The following is a 13,774-nucleotide window of genomic DNA, read 5'->3' as shown; positions in this document are numbered from 1 at the left end:
ATTTCCTTCACCTGCTCCCCCCACCGACCAAACTGTGCAGCTCTGCAACTGCATCCTGGCCCATCCTCACCCTTCTGCCCCCAACCCTCACCTCCTTGTACCCCCAATATGTTTTTCCTAGTAAAAAAAACAAAAAAACACCAAACCACCAACAAAACCAGAACCAATGCCTTCAGAGCAACCACACAGGGCATAAGGCTTCTAAAGCTGTAAATCCTTATGGAAGCAGACTTCCTTCTCTCTATCCTGTGGCTTGTGGACCCTAATTGACTTTTCAGTTTACAGTCCAACATTTGATTCATCATGCCACCAGTGTTTCTTTTACATTCACTAAAGGATGTTTGAAATAAAAGATCAATATGACTCAGCAACGGGCCTCAGACTCCACTTGCATAATAATGAATCTAGAATGCATAAGACTCTCTCCACATTCTACTCCCACCTTCATTATCCCTTACCCTGGGATTTTGATCCCATAGGTCTGAGATTGGGCCAGGAAGTTACATTTCAGCAAGTTGATTCTGTTTCAAACATCTAAAGCCTTCCCTTTGAAAGCTTGGTGAATGAGAAGTGAAGCAACAACTACATTCTACACCAAAAAAAACCCTGAGGCTGTTGCAATTAATCATTAATTCATCTTGGAGATTCCTGGCAGCTCAGACCAAAGTGGAACCAAAAGGATATAGTGTTCTCCTTGCCAGAACAAAAGGCCAGTTTTTCAAGAGAGAGAAAGGTGTCCCTGGCATTAAATTGGAAGGAATTCATCATGGGAGCCTTTACTTAAGGTACATTGAGCTAGACCATGGGCAGCATCTTCTCCAATAGTCCCACAGGAAATACACCTTCTTCATGGTGCCTTTGCAGAAGTGATAGCCTATTCCTAAGCCCACCCAGCTCAGGATGGGGTTTCTACAGGAAGCTCAGCCAACTTGGGCTGGAGTACAGGCCAACTGAGAGTAAATATGGGGAAACTCCGATGTTCTCAGAGTACCAAGTGGTGGTGTTCAGGTGACTTAGGGAAGACAGCTCAGAAGCCTTACTCCACTCCTGGTGTTACTAAACCTAAGGGAAGACACAGCCTCTGTTCCTAGAATACATCCAGTCTGAAGAAAGAACAATAGGACAAGATAGAGGATGCTCCTCAGACAGTGTGATGGGGTGAGAGAGTGGGAATGAATGGGATGGGCGACTGCTTTTCCATGTTTCCACCTAAACCTTTAAGCATCTTCAGAAGCCTCCAGTAATTGTTATCATTGAGTTATAAAGAACCAGCTCCAGTGGGGTGGTCTGTACGGAGTTGTGTTGCTAACCCGAAGGTGGCCCCTCTGTTGCGGTTTAAAGCCACCAGTGGCTCCATGGGAGAAAGATGAGCAGTTTCCTCTAGTGCAATTTACAGCCTCTGCAAACCCACTGGACAGGTTTGAGATGGCTCCGACTCGATGTCTATGAGTTAAGAATTACTAAGAGCACACCTCAGGAAGTAGGATTGTGGTATGACCTCATTAAATTTTGGAGTTGATGAAGGGAGGGTGAGTAACCGACGTGTTCTCCTCTTGAAAACTTCTAATGTTTTATATGAGTTCAGAGAGTAGGGGAAAGTGAATATATGAGCAATGTATGTATGTGTGTGTGTGTGTGTGTGTGTGTGTGTGTGTGCACATGTGCACAGTTGTGGGGGCTGGCAAATTCTAAATCCGTAGCGCAGGTCAGCTAGATAGAAACTCAGACAGGAGCTGACACTGCATTCTTGAGGCAGAATTTCTTCTCTGGCAAATTTGATTTTGCTGTTAAGACTTTCAATAGACTAGATAGGGATCACTACTTTATCGTGGATGATCTCCTTTGCGAGAGCCAGCTGGCTGCATACGCTTGTCAAACTCATAAACTACCTTCACAGCAATACTGAGATTGTTCTTGTTGTGTACCATTAAGTCAGAATTGGCTCAGAGAGGACTCTCCAGTGGGTTTTCAGAGGCTATAAGTCACACGGGAGGAGGTTGCCTGTCTTTCTCCTATGAAGTATCTGGTGGATTCAAACCTAATGATTTTTTTGGGTGGCAGCACAACACTAGGTCACCAGAGATTCTTTTTGTTTGTTTTGGTTTAGGTTTTACTTTTTTAATTTATACTAGTTTATTTACAAAATTGGAGTGCATTGTTTTTTAGACCAGATTCTTCCAATTTCCCTCATCCCCCCATCAAATTGTATAACTCCATGATTAATCCCCCCCCTCACATCTTCTTCCCTCTGCTTCCACCCCACCGCCTTGAGTCTTCATACTCATTCTTTAATAATGGTTTTATATCTAAATTAATGTTGCTTAACTCATGGGGTACTATAACCCAGCCATGTGGATACATAAAACTAGCCTTTACACAGTCTTTCATCCCTAATCCTTGCGTGCTCTGATTTAGACAGGCCAGTGTATTGTGAAATCCATTAATTCTCTTTCCCCTTGGGCTATCTTCATGCCAAGTTGGAGAAAGACTTTGATTATCATGACTGCCATCAAGATGTCCAAAAAACTGGTGTAATTAAGGCAGGAGGACAATATATTTGGGAGGAGTATATTCAATTTATCAAGTGAGATCTAAGATCCATGCAGAAAATCATTGTTTATATGAGATGGAAGAGACCTTAGCAATTATAGTGGAAGCTGCTAGTTAGATACCAAAATCCATCTTCCCTTTTTCCATAATGATGCAATGGCCACTAGCTATGTGTCTGCTCAGCTAGGGACTACATTTCTCAGTTCCTTTATAAATAAATGTGACAGAGAAACTACATTATCACCAACAGAGTATAAGTGGAAGTAGTATGTATCATATATCATTTCCAGACTTGAGTTGTGTTTCTCCTTGCTTCCTTGCCATGGGCCCAAATTCAGACACATCTAGAGAATGTTGCTATACTCATGCAGATAACTCAGTGCCCTAAAAGTGGTCCTCAATCTTTAGTGTGCACCAAAATCACCAACAGGGAGTAACTCTTGGGATGTTCTTGTTGTTGGGTGTCATTAAGGCAAGGATGGCTCATAGCTACCCTGTGAACAGCAGATCTGAACTCGGCCCTATCCTATGCCGTTCTCATAATTTCTTAGGTACATGAGCCCATTGTTGTAGTCATGTCGATCCATCTGGTTTAGGGTCTTCCTCTCTTTCACTGACCCTCCATCTCTAAACATGATGTCCCTTTCCAAGGAATGGTGTCTCCTAACCACATGCCCAAAATATGTGAGATGAAGCTTTGTCATCTTTGCCTCCAAGAGATTGGAACCAATAGTTTGTTTCTAACAAGCTCCAGGAAGGTGCTTCTGATGTTGGTCTAAAGACAACACTTTGAGTAGCAAAGCCTGAAAGTCTGACAGAACAAAGGGGGCGCGGAGTGAGGGGGGAGAAACCTAGATCCCTGTGTGTTCACATGGAGCAGAACCTGTGAACCTAGAAATTTCATCTTTAATTGCTATATCAATTGCTTAGTTATTACTGTTATGTACTGTTGAGTTGATTCAAACACATAGTGAGCTTATGTTGGACAAAATAGAACTGTTTCATAGGGTTTCCTGAAGGCTGTAATCTGTAACGGAGTATGTTGCCTTGTCTTTTCTCCCATGAAATGGCAAGTGGGCTTGAACTACTGAGTTTTCATTAGCAGCGGAAAATAGTAACCATTGGACCACCAGAGCTCTTTAGTGGGTTCTTTCTGGGTTTCAAATTAATATGCTAGTAATTTAGCTCTTTTTTGAATACATAAGGGGATGCTGAGGCTTGAGAAAGATGGCCAAGCCAGAATCAGAACTCAGGTCTTGAGCTTCAAATGGGAGCCTGCACCCTACCTGTAGATACTGGATCCTCTACAGTCTCCTGTTCTCAGGAAATGTACCCTGCGTGAGGCATATCTCTCCTCTTGAGCCTGAAACTCCTTAAGAGAAAGACTTTACTTCCTCTTCTTCTACAATGCCTTGCTTAAGGATGAATCCTGAGAAAGAAAGAGAGGAAGGTGCACAGTGAACCTACGTGAATCAGTGTCCTTTCCTGCTTTCTAAAATGAAAGAGAAAGATCTTGTTTGTGCAACTGGAATACACTTTAATCTCTAATAATTGAGACTGACCCTAAAGATTGAATCTCAGCTGGGTCCTCCTTGAGGCTTCCTTCAGGAAACAATTTAGAAAAAAACATTGATCCTTCAGGAGTAAAATTGAGATGTAGCCAGCATAGACTAACCATGTTCTCATAGTCCAATTTAGACTGTCTCACTGAGGTCATTTGGGATTTTCGGAAGTTCTTTGGTGAAGGAGGACGCTGCTGCTGATAGAATGTGTTCCCAGTGCCAAGGAGTGGGGGCATTGATGACAGTGAGGCACTACAGAGAGATTCCGGGAAGGAGAGGTCTGGTGAGGGTGAGTGCTGGGCTCCTTCTGGAGATCTCACTCTTAAGAAAAGTGTTGCCATCTTGTGGACCTGATAAGAGTAGTTGACTTCTCGATGTGGGAGCACCACACATGGCCAGGGGGCTCTGGAAGTCTGGGGTGCCTGAGAGGTGGTCCAAGACCACTATTGAGTGAAAGATTGTACAACTGGAGGAGCAAATGTCTGTTAGTTGGAAGAGAGAAGTCAGTCACACGGCAGACTGCAAACCTTTCCCCAGTGCTCTCTCCTCAATCTCAGGCTTTCATGGCTGCAGCCTTACCTGGTTACATCTCTTCACTCTGAGTCACACTCTCATTGACCTATCCTAGCATGGGCTTTCTGAGAGAAAGGCCCTATTTCTTCCTAAAAGCAAATACCTGTGTCCAGGTAGAAAGAATTGGAGGAAGAATGGTGGCTACAGATGGTGCAGCACTTGATTCTTGTTTGAAGACTATGTTGGGAGGGGCAAACCCCCTATCCTGAATATGCGAACAAAGAGAATGCAATGAGTTGGCCTTGAGTTGGAGCTCATCCTCCAGGGAGCTTTCAGAGGCTGTAAATTGCACAAGAGATTCTCCATCTTTCTCAGAGCAACTAGTGGATTCCAATTGGCAGCAAACTATTACCCGCTAACCCCCAGTGTTTCTCTAGCCTGAATATAAGACTGGAAATTAGAAACCCTGGGATTTAAACTCCTTCAGCCTTGATACTGTCTCTTGTATGGCCTTAAGCAAATCGTTTCACCATCACCTGCAAAATTGATGTCTCTGCATTCATAATATAAGAATATTAATTCATGCATGTTCAGCCATAGGGGAAGATTTTTGGAGAAGGGCCTTAAAAATGTCTGGAATTCTTATTCAGCTATAAAGTTAGGATAGGAGTCAGTAGTGTGGTTAGCTGCCATCAAGTTGAGTACAACTCACAGTGACCCTATTAACAACAGACCTGAATCCTGTCCTGTTCTGTGCCATCCTCATCATCTCTCGCACACTTGAGCACAACTGCCTGGAATTCTCATATTTACTGGAGTCAGTATGAAGGTATTATGTCAGATGAGGAGAACATGGATTAGACTCAATAACCTAAATTGAAATGTACTCCTGAGAAGGAATTTTAACGAAGTGGTATCCTTATCTCGTCAAACATCTCCTGAGGCAAGGACTTCATGTAATGATCCCTCAATTCTGGACTTGGGGCCAGCAGGCCAGGATGATTCTGAGAGGTGATAAATTAGTTTCTCAATCATTTACACTTTAGTGTAAACTATATGGCTTATTTACTCTTCCCCTAAGGAGTTTACCTATTAGCCTAAACCCTTCAGGCAAAAGTGAAATTCTGCCACTAGTAAAAGACCCTTGATTAACACAGTGTGGAACCCAGTCATGGAGATGATGTCATCATCTTTACTGCCCTTTCCTCTTGACTCAGAAGCCTTTGGATTCCAGAAATATTGGAAAGGTCTTTCCACCAAGGTAAGCAGGAAATGAGAATGTCAGAGAGGGAGTGAGTCCCCTGATCTCTTGAGGGAGGACTCGGGCATTGGACCAATTGGTGTTTGGATCAGCAGCAAAAGGAATTTGTTTCCTGGAGAGGATCTTGCACTGATGACGTACAGGTTCTTTTAACACCCCTAACCAGCTTCCTGTTGTTTTGTGCCCTCAAATTGGAACCAACTCATAGCTGACTCTCCAGCAAGTTTTCAGAAGCAGTACATCCCAGTGAGGAGATGGTCCATCTTTCTCCCATGGAGTGGATGTTGGATTTGAACATTGTACCTTTTGGACTGACAGCACATCTCCTTACCATTAAGTCACCAGAGCTCCTTCTTGACCAAATTAGATCGTAATAAGCTGAGTTAGGGACAAACACATAGGAACTATAAAGCTCTACTGTCTCATCTCCAAAGTGGAGTGAGTGTCATGCAGGCCTCACTCGACTCCTTGTCCTCTTTATATGAAGCTCTTTGTGGGTGAACTAGGGGGACTGTAGGTCCAGCCTTTGAAGCTCCCTCTCCAGACTCACTGGAAGGGGGTCCTTGGAGAGCCCCCAGCCACCCAATTGATGATTTGCATGGGCCTTTCCGGACCTTGTCCAGCTGCATACCTAAGAATGAATTCAGGGTCAGAAAGAGACCCTGGTTTGGGCACACGTCCTTCCCATGCTCAAAGTCCTCATCTGAGGATGACGCATTTCCCTTTCACTGAAACCAAAAGGGACCAACTGGCAGCTTCTCGATTGCTCGGGCATTCACAGGCATTCATGCCAGAAAGAGCTGAAGTGTCACGGAGGGGAAAAGAAGCAAGAAAAGAAGAAGTGGAGGAAACAGAGAGTTCTTATTCTACACTGAAAACTGTAGGGACACTTTCTCAGCATTCACTCATTCTTTCAATCATTAATTAATTCATAGCTTACTCCAACAATACAGAGCAAACATCCACCACATGGCAGGCCTGGCTCCATTTCTAATAAATACATAGAGTTTATGAAAGTTATTTCTCCTGCCTCTAACAAAATGTCTTCAAGGAAGGTATTCTTCTTATTACTCCTATTTTATGATTAAGGAAATAGAAAAGAGGTTAAGTGATTGGCCTAAAGTAAATTGCTTGTATGTGTCAAAATCAGGAAGGAGAATTTGGCTTTTAATTCTGTTACAAGCTTTTCCTACTGCGTGTCTGTTCTCAGCTGTAAAATGGGGATACAGCTTCCTACTCGCAGAGTATGAATGAGGATTGGGTAAGACGTATGTAAAGTAATTCTCATAATGTAGATATCCAGTAAGGTTGCTGGTTCAGGATGAAGTGGATTTTGTGGCTCCAAGTTCAGTGTTCTCTCATTTCCCCACTTGGTTGCTGGAGACAAGCTTCCACAGAGCTGGATTTAACATGAGCTGAGGAAGGAAATGGCAATTAATGGACTGGGGAAAGATTGGGTCCTGTGGGAGGCAGATATTTATCAGTCTGTCACCAAGTACAAATTGAGCACTAGCTGTGAATCCTCAGGATCTAAGAAAGAAATGGAAGCCCAGAAGATATAATCCATATTCTTGGGGAATTTCAATATGGATGGGGATGCAAAATAAACATATAAAAGAACATAGAGAGTCCCTTTGCTCTATGGTCACAGCATAGGTGCAGTACAGAATCAGACACACACATGGGCAGACAGGCAGCATCTTGCAAAGACAAGAACCTTGGGCTTGGACTCCAAAGGATCAACTTCAGTAAAGAGGAATCAGGTTCCCACAAACTCATAAGCTCCCCAGCCCTGTCACAGTGAACATCATTTTTAAAACTTTTTAAAAATTATTAACAGTGAAATCTATGTACCCATCACTCAGCTTCCCCCAAAGTAACACCTTAATAACCATAGTACATGATTATAACCAGTAAATTGACCTTGTTGTTATTGTTATGTGCTGTTGTGTCACCTGCAACCCATAGTGACCCTATGTCCAGCAGCTCTGAACTCTTCCCTGCCTGAGCCAATATCACTAATTCCGACACACAGCTCTCATTGCCCCAGTTACTGTATCAATGCATCTCATCCAGGGCCTCCCTCTCCTGCACTGTCCGTCCACCCTTCTGAGCATGATGCCCTTCTCCAAGGACCAGTCTCTCCTGGCCACGTGCCCAAAGTATGTGAGACAGAGCTTCAAAATCTTAGCCTCCAAGGAGAAACTTGGTTTCACCCTCTCTAAGACAGACCTACTTGTTTTACTGTATGTTCAAGACTCTTCTCCAGCAGCACAATTCAAAAGGATCAATTCTTCTTTCATCCTTGATCATTGTCTAGCTTTCTGATGCATTGCAAGTAATTGTGAAGGCAGAGATTAGGTGCACTTTAGTCTCTAGACTAACAGTCTCTTCAGTACTCTGGAGAGGTCCCCGACAGCAGATTTTCCCAATAAAATCCATCTTTCGATTTCCTGATTGCTGCTGCCAACAGTGTTAATTGTGGAGTCGAGCAAGTTGTAATTGTTAACAAACTCAATCTCTTCATCTATCATGGTGTTGCAAATCGGCCTAGGGGTGAGAATTTTTGTCTTCTTGATATTGAGCTTCAATCCATTTTGAAGACTATAGTCCTTGACCTTCTGGAGCAAGCACTTCAGGTCCTCTTAAGTTTTAGCAAGCAAAGTTGTGTCATCTGCATAATATAAGTTGTTGATGAGTCTTCCTCCAATCCTGATGTCACATTCTTCCTCATATTCCCCTGCTTTCTGAATGATCTGTTCTGTATGTAGATTGAAAAGTAATGGAGACAAGATGTATCCCTGGCACACTCCTTTCCTGACCATGCAGTGTTTCCCTGCTGTTCTGAGGACTGCTTCCTATTCCAAGTATAGCACTATACTATTAAGTAGACTACAAAACTTACTTGGATTTTATCAGTCTTTGGATGCACTCATTTCTTTTGTATACACATACATACAGCTCGACAAACTTTATCACACATAAACTTGTATAATAAGCACCAGTTAATTCAAGATGCAAAATGTTTCAACTAATTTTTAAAAATTCTCTTAAAAGCACATTTTAAAATTGCCCTGATTGTTCCTTTCCCTTAAGCACCAAAGATATTTCAACCCTGTGTTCTACTAGTTGCACTGAACAAGCCTCCCTGTTGTGTCTTATTCTGCCAAATGAGTTCTTTTAGAAAAGGTGAGTTTTGTCTCTAGGAACAGATTTCCTGGGATTGGCTATAGCCCTCATGCTCAACCCCATTGAGAAAAGGCTCACCTGTAACTTACATGCAGAAAGAGAAGCTGAAATTCTGAAAACTTTAGTCTTAGGAAGATAAGACATGAACAAGGGCCCTGTGGTTCAGCACCATGGACAGAGCTAGCATCTTGGAGATGGGCTCACAAAACATTCTGTGTTGCTCTCTGAGTCAGTTTCAACTCACAGCGATCCTGTGTTTGATTTCCAAGGCTGTAAATCCATAAGGGAAGAGTCCACCTATATTTCTACATGGGAGCAACTGGTAGATTGAACCACTCACTTTTGATTAGCAATGTAATATGTAACACATCACACCACAAGAGCTCCTGGGATGCACACAGAGTTGACAAAGACAAGATAGAGGAATGGCACTTCTCTGTGCTGTGTGTGAATCTGGAAAGGAAACAATCTTGTGTAAGTGCTAACCGTAACTGCTGACCCCAAGACCTATGGCAAGGCAGAGCAAGGACACCTTGGAAATGCAGATCATATTTGTTAGGTGTCGTCATATTACTTCAGCCTCCTATACAGCAATCTGATGTACAAAATAAGGAAATAATGCCCAGAGCCCTGTTTGCTTGACCCCTCCCCATTACACAAGGCTCATCCTAAGTCAACCATGTTCTTTTGTTTGTTTGTTTTCTTGTTGTGTACCATTGAAACAGATCTGAATGGCACAGGAGGAGATTGCCCCTCCTTCTCCAGTGGAGCATCTGGTGGATTCAAACTGTGCAACTTCGGGATTACCCACACCTTCTTTCCACTAGGCCACCAGCTCTCCAAAGTCAAACATGTTCTGAAGATCTTCTTTGATTTTTCCTAGCCCATCTCACTGGCTTCCTTCTCTGAGTCAAATTACACCAAGAGCTGGCAGCATTCACCAGGGCAGTGCAGCAGTGCAGAATGTACTACTCTCTGCCTGCACCATTCATATGAAATTGCCACCCTCGTCAGCCAGAAAGCGAGTTCCCTGAGGCAGGACCACCATGTCCTTTATTTGTCCTTGTCATTGTCTCCCTCCTTTCCTCCTAATCATTGTAGCTCCACATAGGGCTCAGCACTCAAGATCTTGCCAAAACACATGCAGGTTAGAGGACGCTGCCCTCAACTTCAACTCTCCTTCCAGAGGGCTTTTTACAGTGGGTATTTTGTTATGTATATTCAAACCTCAAGCTGCCTTCTTGAACTCCTTCTTGTTGTCATTTTTTGTCAAGCACCGTCAATATTATGTGTGACTCATAGCAACCCGATGAACAATAGAAAGAAACAGTGCTCGGTCCTGCGCGATCCTCACAATTGTTGCTATGTTTGGGTCCATTGTTGCACATACAACAGTCTGTGCAACAGACTGCCTCATTTAGGGTCATCCTTTTTCTCCCTGATCCTCTATTTCACTATATATGTTGTCCTTCACCTGAAAACATGTCCACAGTACTGGGATGAAGTCTCATCATGCTCCCTTTTGAGAAAGAGACTGGATGTACTTCATCCAAGCGAGATTTGTTCCTTTTTCTGGAAGTCCATGATATGCTTTGTCATTGTTATCCTTTAAAACACATAAATCACTCCTCACTTTCCTTATTCATTGTTTAGCTTTTGCATGCATATTGAGATGCTTAAAACACCATAGCTTGAGCCAGGTGCACTTTAACCCTTAAAATAATATATTTTGGGGGACAGGGGGACAGGGAGGAAACTGTGCAACAATGAATGAATGGAAATCCAAGTTCTTAATAAACTTTCGTTTTAAAAAGTTATACATTTGCCTGTTAATACTTTAAGGTGGTATTTTTGCAATAGATTTGCCTAATGTAATATTTTAAAAACTCAAATTCATGACCACTGGGTCAGTTCTGACTTAGAACTACCTTCCTTTGGATTTCAAGACTGCAGATTGCAAGAGGAAGAGATTACCCATCTTTTCCCTTCAGAGTCACTGGTAGATTCAAACTACCAGAGATGCGCAGCATTTGGGCCCTCCGTGCAACTCGATATGGACCATAGCACAAGAAAGCCTCTACAGCTCTGTTCCTTTCTCTTACAGTCTATAAGACCCTTTTCCTTCTCCCTCCGTCACTCTGATCCATGATCTTTATTGTCTCTAGAAAGCTCTGATTGCCATTATGTAAGAACCAAGTCATAGCTGACCCTCCAGCAGGTTTTCAGAGGCTGTAAAAGGCATGGCAGTAGACTAATTATCTTTCCCCAGAGAAGCAGCTAGTGGATTTGAACCACTTGCCTTTGGGTTGGTAGCACAAATTCTTACCTACTAGGCCACTGGAGAAGTTGGCATACATATATACTTTCTTTTTTCCCCCATGGATTAGGGTGATGGGGTAGTGGTTATTCAAGTCAAGTCTTGTTGTCTTGATTTTCATGCTGTTGCAAATTTCTCAGCCTCTAGTGATAGATCATCATGGTGTGAGATAAGCCAGGTGTTTTCTGTCAGAACTAAAGGAGCCCACAGAAGCTACCTTTTAGACCTGGCTAGGAAAGAGGCTGCATCATCTTAACGCATGAGACACTAGGACCTGTCTTTCTTCCTAAGCAATAGGTGAATGGATTAGAGGGAAGACGGTATCTTACACTACAGCAGCGTAGCCCACACAGATAATATTTGGAATAGATATGAGTGATAAAGTCAGCCTGTTATATTTTCCTGAAAGCATAACTCATCACTAAAATAATAGCATTAGTTATTTAAGTAAAGGGCCCTGGACGATGCAAATAGTTAATAGCACCATTACTAGCCAAAAGATTGGCAGTTCAAATCCACTCAGATGCACCTTGGAAGACCGGTGTGGTTTTTAAAGGACTGTCTTGAAGCATGGAGCACATTTCTGCTCTGACATATGAGGTCACTGTGAGTCAGAATCAGTGGCCACTAAAAAAGACAAGCATCCAAGTGTCTGACAACCATCTAATGCAATGATCATTCACTTCCTTCAAGCATCTTTTCAGCATCATTTCCCCCAAGTCCTTCATGCCTCTGCCTCAGGGAGCTGGAGAGGCCCTGACCTCCACAGAGCTGGGGCCATGCCCTCAACACCCACCCCTGTGCAGGGAAGGAGCTGGAGGGAGAATGGGGAACCCAGGGCAGGAAGCCACCACCCTGTCCATTCCAGCTCCAGCTGGGCCTTTTCTGACAACCTTGGAGCTGCACATGCCGTCCTCAGTGACACCCTCACTGGGCTCCGAGAATGCTGAATTCAGCCCCAATTAAAGGGCCATCTCAGGGCAGGCTGCTGGCAGCAGCGGCTGCTATTTTGGGAGTTTGTGAAGGCACTATCTTCTTCTCTCCTTATCCATCTCTGGTGGTTTATTTTCCGTCCCTTTCTCCCTTCTCTATCTCCATTATCTCTTTAGGTTTTTCTATCTAAGTGCACACTTCTTTTCATCTCCCAATTCCTCTGTCTCTCTGTGCTCCCTTGTCTCTGAGACTATATCTCATTCTGGATCTCTAGTCAAGTCCATTTGATAAATGCTTATTTGCCCCTTCAGGCCCTGGCTGTGCTGTATGGGGGTAGAGGGTGGAAAAGCTATGCACAGACCCCTAACCGCAAGGACCCTAGAGTGAAGCTTGCCTTTATCTGCTCTGTCCACTTCTCTTTATCTGTCCTTGTCCTGCTCCTTCCACCCAGGAAGGCCAGGTCTTGCTTCTGAAGGCCAAGAGAGGATTCACATCCCAGACACTCCCTGGTCTAGTTTCTGGGCCCCTACTCCAAGTTACAGGCTCCCAGGCATGGCCTTAGGGTAAAAGACTTCTCTCTCTTCTTTTCAGTTCCCCAGAAAGTCTGTGGTATCCTGTGACGCCTAGGTTGTGTGTCAGCTTGGCAGGGCCAAGATTCTCACTTTAGCAGTTATCGTAGAGTTTGGTAGTCCTATGATGATGTGGTTATTTCTATTTTGTGATTTGATATTGCAGGCAACTCAACAGCACATAGTAACAACAGCATCACATACTCACACCTATGATGTAATCGCCCACTTGATGAGATCGTCTAGGAGCACCCAGTCTGTTGAAAAGGAGTTTCCTTTTCCTCAGTCTGGATCCTACATCTGACTCACCATTATCTGATCTCTGGTTCTCGAGGTATTACCTGCCAATCTTGGCATCCATTAGCTTGAGCAGCCAGTGAGCCAGCAGCCTGCCATTTGACCTATTGATCTGGGGATTAATCAGCCCCCAAATCAGCTATGTGAGTCAGGAGAAGCCTCCAAGTCTGATGTCTGACCCACAGACTTGGAATTTGCCTGCCTCTACTGTGATATGAACCATTCCCTTAAGATAACTCCCCTCCCTGTCTCTCTTCTGCTCTAGCTTTCTAGATCGCCCTCTCTATATACAGAGAGATAGATTGATAGATATACACTTTGAGCACATTGCCAGGAGGAACTAGTCTTTGGAGAGTGACAACATGCTTGGAAAGGTGGAGGGATAGAGAAACAGGAAGACCCTGGATGAGGTGGATTGACTCAAGTGACTGAGATAATGGTGGTAGGTGTGTTGCAGACAATGAAATTGGCTCAGGATAGAGCAGGATTCAGAGCTGTTGAACACAGGGTCACTATGAGTTGCAAGCATAACAGGTAATTGAGAAGACCATTGCTGCTTTACAGCACTCTGGAGAAGTCCATG

This window comes from Elephantulus edwardii, unplaced genomic scaffold (assembly GCF_000299155.1).
Source record: "Elephantulus edwardii isolate Elephantulus edwardi_28Jun2011 unplaced genomic scaffold, EleEdw1.0 scaffold00066, whole genome shotgun sequence".
Lineage (NCBI taxonomy): Eukaryota > Metazoa > Chordata > Mammalia > Macroscelidea > Macroscelididae > Elephantulus > Elephantulus edwardii.
Note: the sequence above shows the minus strand (reverse complement) of the source record.